This window comes from Aethina tumida, chromosome 6 (genome assembly GCF_024364675.1).
Source record: "Aethina tumida isolate Nest 87 chromosome 6, icAetTumi1.1, whole genome shotgun sequence".
In the NCBI taxonomy this organism is placed as follows: Eukaryota; Metazoa; Arthropoda; class Insecta; order Coleoptera; family Nitidulidae; genus Aethina; species Aethina tumida.
The window spans coordinates 13,791,363-13,799,659 of NC_065440.1; positions in this window are offsets into that span (position 1 = coordinate 13,791,363).

Here is an 8,297-nt window from a genome sequence, read left to right on the forward strand (position 1 = left end):
CGTGCGTAAATCAATTTGCTCATCCATCAATCTAAAAATTCAGCGCTTAGAATTGGTCCTAATCCGGAGGATGGTGTTAGGGGTTTAATAAAGAGTTAATTTAAGCCGGTGCGAACAGCGATTTTTGTCGGATTATGGGGGGCACACCACGCAAGCGGTTTTATTATTCATCAACAGGATTCTTCGTAAATATTCATTAATTCCTTTTTCGAGCAATTAAAGCGCACAAATCTGGCGGAAATTAAGTTAGGAGGGCCGCGTTGGACCCCAGAAACACGAGACCTGATTATACGCCTACTCGTAAATCATCCGGAGTGGCGAATTGTTTTGTGAGTTCGTCTTCTTTTTTATTTTTGATAAATTAAAGGTAAATCCGGTTTTTGAATCGATGACGGGGGAGATATTTGCATTTTGTGTCTTTCTAATTTCACCGGCAATTAATTCAGACTAATTAGTCCATTAGTCGAGGCCCGAAATTAAGTAAATCATTTAATAAAACCGTCTCCTCTAATTTAGTAATTCATTACGTTTGTTCGCTGACACAAATTTTCTGAGGTAACATTTTCAGCTCCAATTGTCAATTTTCTTGCATTACTTGGGATCAGTTTCTTGTTAATTGTTGAGGAATAATCACCAAGCCCTCTTTCCAATACTCCTGACATTTCCTTAGTAATTAAATATTGTTAATTGTTCATAATAAGGTCAGTTTTCTTGTAGTTTTTAGGATCAAATTTTCATATAACTATCGAGGAATAATCACCTAGCCATGTTTTCAATACTCTTAATACTTGTATTTTTGTAGTAATTAAATTTTGGTAAAAATGTCCATCTTGTACATCATTTTTAGCTTCAAATTTTATGGTACACAATAATGTCGATTTTCTTGTAGTTCTTGGGATCAGTTTCTCGTATAACTGTCGAGGATTAATCACCTAGTTCCGTTTCTAATACTCCTGACACTTGTATTTATGTAGTGAATAAATTTTGTTGAAAATGTCCATCATGTACACTATTTTTGGTTTCAAATTTTATGATACACATTAATGTCAGTTTCCTGGTAGTTCTTAGGATCAGTCTGTCGAATAACTGTCGATGAATAATTTCCTAGCCCTGTTTTCAATACTCTTGATACTTGTATTTTTGTAGTAATTAAATTTTGATGAAAATGTCCATCTTGTATATCTTTCTTAGATTTAAATTTTATAGTACACAATAATGTCGGTTTTCTTGTAGTTCTTAGGATCAGTTTCTCGTATAACTGTCGAAGAATAATCACCTAGTCCTGTTTCCAATACTCCTGACACTTGTATTTCTGTAGTAAAAAAAATTTGATTGAAATGTCCATCATGTCCACTATTTTTGGCTTCAAATTTTATGATGCACATTAATGTCAGTTTTCTGGTAGTTCTTAGGATCAGTCCGTCGAATAACTGTCGAGGAATAATCACCTAGTCCTGTTTTCAATACACTTAATACTTGTATTTTTATAGAAATTAAATTTTTGTGAAATTGTCATCTTGTACATCATTTTAGCTTCAAATTTTATGGTACACAATAATGTCGGTTTTCTTGTAGTTCTTGGGATAACTGTCGAGGAATAATCACCTATTCCTGTTTCCAATACACCTGACACATGTATTTCTGTAGTAAATAAATTTTGGTGAAAATGTCCATCATGTACACTATTTTTGGCTTAAAATGTTATGATACACATTAATGTCAGTTTTCTGGTAGTTCTTAGGATCAGTTTGTCGAATAACTGTCGAGGAATAATCACCTAGCTCTGTTTTCAATACTCTTGATACTTGTATTTTTGTAGTAATTAAATTTTGGCGAAAATGTCCATCTTGTACATCATTTTTAGCTTCAAATTTTATGGTACACAATAATGTCGGTTTTCTTGTAGCTCTTAGGATCAGTTTCTCATATAACTGTCGAGGAATAATCACCTAGTTCTGTTTCCAATACTCCTGACACTTGTATTTCTGTATTAAATAAATTTTGGTGAAAATGTCCATCACATACACTATTTTTGGCTTCAAATTTTATGATCCACAATAATGTCCGTTTTCTGGTAGTTCTTAGGATCAGTCTCTCGAATAACTGTCGAGGAATAATCACCTAGTCCTGTTTTCAATACTCTTGATACTTGTATTTTTGTAGTAATTAAATTTAGGTGAAAATGTCTATCTTGTACATCATTTTTAGCTTCAAATTTTATGGTACACAATAATGTCGGTTTTCTTGTAGTTCTTAGGATCAGTTTCTCGTATAACTGTCGAGGAATAATCACCTAGTACTGTTTCCAATACTCCTGACACTTGTATTTCTGTAGTAAATAAATTTTGGTGAAAATGTCCATCATGTACACTATTTTTGACTTCAAATTTTGTAATACACATTAATGCCAGTTTTATGGTAGTTCTTAGGATCAGTCTGTCGAATAACTGTCGATGAATAATTACTTAGCCTTGTTTTCAATACTCTTGATAATTGTATTTTTGTAGTAATTAAATTTTGGTGAAAATGTCCATCTTGTACATCATTTTTTGCTTCAAATTTTATGGTACACAATAATGTCGGTTTTCTTGTAGTTCTTAGGATCAGTTTCTCGTATAACTGTCGAGGACTAATCACCTAGTTCTGTTTCCAATACTCCTGACACTTGTATTTCTGTATTAAACAAAGTTTGGTGAAAATGTCCATCACATACACTATTTTTGGCTTCAAATTTTATGATACACATTAATGCCAGTTTTATGGTAGTTCTTAGGATCAGTCTGTCGAATAACTGTCGATGAATAATCACTTAGCCCTGTTTTCAATACTCTTGATAATTGTATTTTTGTAGTAATTAAATTTAGGTGAAAATGTCCATCTTGTACATCATTTTTAGCTTCAAATTTTATGGTACACAATAGTCGGTTTTCTTGTAGTTCTTAGGATCAGTTTCTCGTATAACTGTCGAGGACTAATCACCTAGTTCTGTTTCCAATACTCCTGACACTTGTATTTCTGTATTAAACAAATTTTGGTGAAAATGTCCATCATATACACTATTTTTGGCTTCAAATTTTATGATACACATTAATGCCAGTTTTCTGGTAGTTCTTAGGATCAGTCTGTCGAATATCTGTCGATGAATAATTACTTAGCCCTGTTTTCAATACTCTTGATAATTGTATTTTTGTAGTAATTAATTTTGGCGAAAATGTCCATCTTGTACATCATTTTTAGCTTCAAATTTTATGGTACACAATAATGTCGGTTTTCTTGTAGTTCTTAGGATCAGTTTCTCATATAACTGTCGAGGAATAATCACCTAGTTCTGTTTCCAATACTCCTGACACTTGTATTTCTGTATTAAATAAATTTTGGTGAAAATGTCCATCACATACACTATTTTTGGCTTCAAATTTTGTGAAACACATTAATGTCAGTTTAGTTAGGATCAGTTTGTCGAATAACTGTCGAGAAATAATCACCTAGTCCTATTTTCAATACTCTTGATACTTGTATTTTTGTAGTAATTAAATATTGGTGAAAATGTCCATCTTGTACATCATTTTTAGCTTCAAATATTGTAGTACAACAAATTTAAATATATAATAAATAATTAAAATAGTCATGAACCAACTTAAATTAGTTTCTCTGGTGCCTGAAGAGTTTCAAAATGTTCATCTACTTTTTCTTTGTAGTTTAAAAAAATTTGACTATAATACAAGAAAAAAAGACAGTAAGTCATTCCGGTACTTCAATTTTCAAAAATATAACTTCCTGACTGCATTTCAAAAACGGGGACTACCTCTCCTCATCACCACAATTACCCCTTTCGTCGGTGTCGCTGCGGAAAAACGCAGCCGGACACGGACGTCGAAAAAGGGCGCGAAACACGCCACTGATGGTGGCGTTCCCCGTGCACCGCCCCACCGCCGCCCCGCGGCGAAACGCGGCACACACGCGACTTTAATAATTTAAGTTTTAATTAATTTCCCATCTCCCCCCGTCCGGTTTTCGGTCACTCTTGGCTTTATTTATCGGAACGACGGATTACGGAGGCGGTAATTTATTGCGCCACCCCCCACGAACGTTTTCGATGGGATTGTTACCGATGATGTCGAGTGGTTCGCGTTCATGCCATTTCGTCGGTCGATCCGGTTTTATTTGTGTTTGTGTGTGTGTGGGCTTGAATGAACTGAAGGGTTTCGAAGGACGGCTCCGCTGTCGGGGGTGTTTCATGTTAATTAGGGATGACGTTCGTGGAAATGATGAGAATGAGCAACTGGACTGCTTGAATGCGTTTTTCAAGGAACGTAATTGCGAAAAAGAATTAATTAGTTCAGGTTGAAAAAATTAAAAAATAACATGGAACACTTTAATAAAGAAACTGTAGGCATTAAAATTTTAATTTAGCATTGTAAAATTATAGCAAAAACTTGACTTGCTTCAACAAAATGTACAAAACAATTTTCGTATTTCATTAAATATATCTAATGAAAATAAAGATTTAATTTATTAATTAATTTATTCCTTGTTTTTTATTAATTGGGCGGTGCTGTTCCAATAGTTTTAAAAAGTTTTAGAAAGATTGAAAAACAAATTTTTCATTTATTACGGAACAAACTGTTAATTTATTCCTTTCTTTTATTGTTCTACATCAAAACGTAACGAACAAAATGAATGAATGGGTAAAATACATCACCATTAATAATTTAACGCCGGGAAAATTAATGTCGATAAACAAGTCTGTTTTCATTCCTTCTTTATAAACATTTCAAAAATAAAATACAACCGGCTTCAATGAATATTTATGAAATATTGGAACCCTCTAAACTTTTATCTCATCTGGAAAATGCAAATAATAATAGGTAAGTTTGTTTAAGTTGATGATTCTCAGTCACAATAAAGTATATAAATTTCTTTTATAATTTTAACACATAATTATTTTATTATATACAATTTTTTAAAAATATTTCAGAGTTAAAAAATTCTTTATTAGAATCTACTTTTAATAATAATTACAATTTTTATGTATCTTTTAAGTTATAACAAATTGTTTAAAATGAACAAAACTTATGTTTTCAGAAACCTTTTAAAATACTAAAGAAAATATCATAAAAATATCTCCAATTTTTCGTGATTTTAATTAATTATAGAAATAATTTAATACATAAATTGTTTACATTTTAAGCCGAATGAATATAATTAAATTAATAATTTAAAAATTTTATAATTGTCTCAAATAAAATTTTTTAAATTTTATTAACAATTTTAAAATTTTATAATGAAATTATGCAGAGTATAATTTTTAAAAAATATTTAAAAGAAATAGTTACGAAATTCGTCATCAGAATTTATGTTCAATATAATGGTAATTTTTAAAAATCTGACAAGTTATAACAAACTGTTTAGAATGAACAATCAGTATCTTATTTTTTAAGTAACAATTTTCAAAAACCTTTTAAAATACAAAAGAAAAGATCATAAAAATCTCTTTAATTTATCATGATTTTAATTATTTTTAATAATAATTTAATACATAAGTTGTTTACAACATTTTAAGCTGAATTAATATAATTAAATTAATAATTTAATAATTAATTTTATAATTGTCTCAAATTTTTTTTAAATTTTATTAATAATTTTAAAACTTTTTAATAAGTTTATGCTGATAATCATTAATTAACAATACATAGTGCAATTTTTATTATTATTTTTCTGTATAATTTTTAAAAAATATTTAAAAGAAACATTTACGAAATTCTTCTTCAGATTTATGTTTAATATAATGGTAAATTTTAAATATTTTATAAGTTACAACAAACTCTTTAAATTAATAATCAGTGATTTTTTAAGTAACAATTTTCAAAAACTATTTAAAATATTAAAGAAAAAATCATAAAAATCTCTTTAATTTATCATGATTTTAATTATTTATAACAATCTCAAAAAACTTATGTTTAATATAATGGTAAATTTTAAGTATTTAATAAGTTATAACAAACTGTTTAAAATTAATAATCAGTGACTTATTTTTTAAGTAACAATTTTCAAAAACCTTTTAAAATACTAAAGAAAAAATCATAAAAATCTGTTTAATTTATCATGATTTTAATTATTTATAATAATAATTTAATACATAAGTTGTTTACAACATTTTAAGTTGAATTAATGTGATTAAATTAATAATTTAACAAATTTTTTTAATTGTCCCACATAAAATTTTTTAAATTTTATTAACAATGTAATTTTTAATATTATATTTCTGTATAATTTTTATAAAATATTTAAAAGAAATATTTACGAAATTCTTCATCAGTATTTATGTTGAATACAATGGTAATTTTTAAATATCTAAAAAGTTATAACAAACTGTTTAAAATGAATAATCAATACCTTATTTTTTTAAATAACAATTTTCAAAAACCTTTTAAAATACTAAAAGATCATAAAAATCTCTTTAATTTATCATGATTTTAATTATTTATAACAAAAATTTAATACATAAGTTGTTTACAACATTTTAAACTGAATTAATATAATTAAATTAATAATTTAACATACTTTAATTATCTTACATTCTTTAAATTTTATTAACAATTTTAAAAATCTGTAATAAATTTATGATGAGAAATATTAATAACGATATATTGTCTATTATTTAATATTGTTTTATATAGAAATATTTATGAAATTTTTCGTTAGAATCTATTTTTAATATAATGGTAATTTTTAAGTCTAACTAACTAATTTTTTAATTAACAGTTATCAAATACCTTTTAAAATAATAAAGAAAAAAATATTATAATCTCTTTAATTTATATTATTTTACAACAGTTTAAGCTGAATTAATGTAATTAAATTAATATTTTTTATCAAATTTTACAATTATCTCATACAAAATTCTTTAAAAAATATATTTATTTATTTATTTCTTCGTTAAAATCTATCTTTAATAAAATTGTAATTTTATTTATCTTTTAGAATGAACAATCAGTATTTTAAAATGACACAATTAGTTTATTACCCATAATTTTTAATAAAATATTAAAAAAAAATTCTTCATTAAAATCTATTTTTAATTTATAAAAAATGTTTAATTAATAATTTATTATAAAATGAATAAAACTTTCCGCTTATGTTTCCAAAATAAAAAATGTGTTTACTGTTTCGGTTTAATAGATTCACTCTCAAATATATTAAGTAATTTATTCAGAATCGATTTTACGAGACATTATAAACTACTTTAAGTACTTTAATCTTTAGTTAACAAAGACATCTTTGCTGATCACCATTTCTTAAGCACCTCAGTTGGTTCAAGTGCCAACACCCACAATTTGTATATTTCACTCGAAATAAATAACTTCATTCATAAGCTGCTTTAACGATTTTTTATTTAAAATATAACCATGATATATCATAAACACAGGAAGTTCGAAATCCGACTCCAGAAGCACTTAGGAGATGATCTGGGCAATTTGCACCGGAAAATGGATACATCTCAATCCATCAATCTAAAGTGATGACAGTTAAAAACGACGAACGCCACTTTAGTTTTAGACCTGGTGGAAATTTAATTTTGCCCCGGCTTAATAGAGAAGCGTCAATTATATCACGTAAACCGTTAAACGTTAATGGTGTTTGTTCCAAGGTAATTGAGCAGGACGTGGCTCTTAACAATTTACGACGGATTAGATTAGTATTAGGCAGCGAAAACTGGGCGTGTGATTATTAAAACAGCATCCAGCGATAAATCCTACAAAGTTACCAATCAATAACTGCCTCAAATCCGTCTAGTTTTTGACTGCGGATAGTTGGGGGTTAATTTCGTCGTTCCGTCCGAGAAGAGGATCGTCCTGTTTAAGCCTTATTTCGTTCCGTTGAACCGAGGCCAAAAAACCGGGCAAGGATTCAATTTGACTGTGTCAACACCGCAAAACTCTTTAGCCCCAAACCGAAAACCCATTTCGCAATGAGAACTTGCATAATGGAGACGATAAATTAAAATCCTCGGAATCAAGGCCGCGGTCCGCGGCGCCACCCTCTCATTAAACTTAAACATAAAACAAATTTTAATAATCTGAGCGGCAAATTATAATGGGCCCCATTATCGCGCCGCGCTTTCGCACAAAAGAAAAAACCTATTATCAAAATGTTTACCCCCTTGCTGGATGCTGTACAGAAAAACTAGAGTTTTACGGAGGAGATTGGGGCTTTAATTACGTCGCGACCCACCTGCACAATCGCGACTTCCGGACGCGTCCTGTTGCACGGGGTCGCGTGACGGCCGTCGGCCT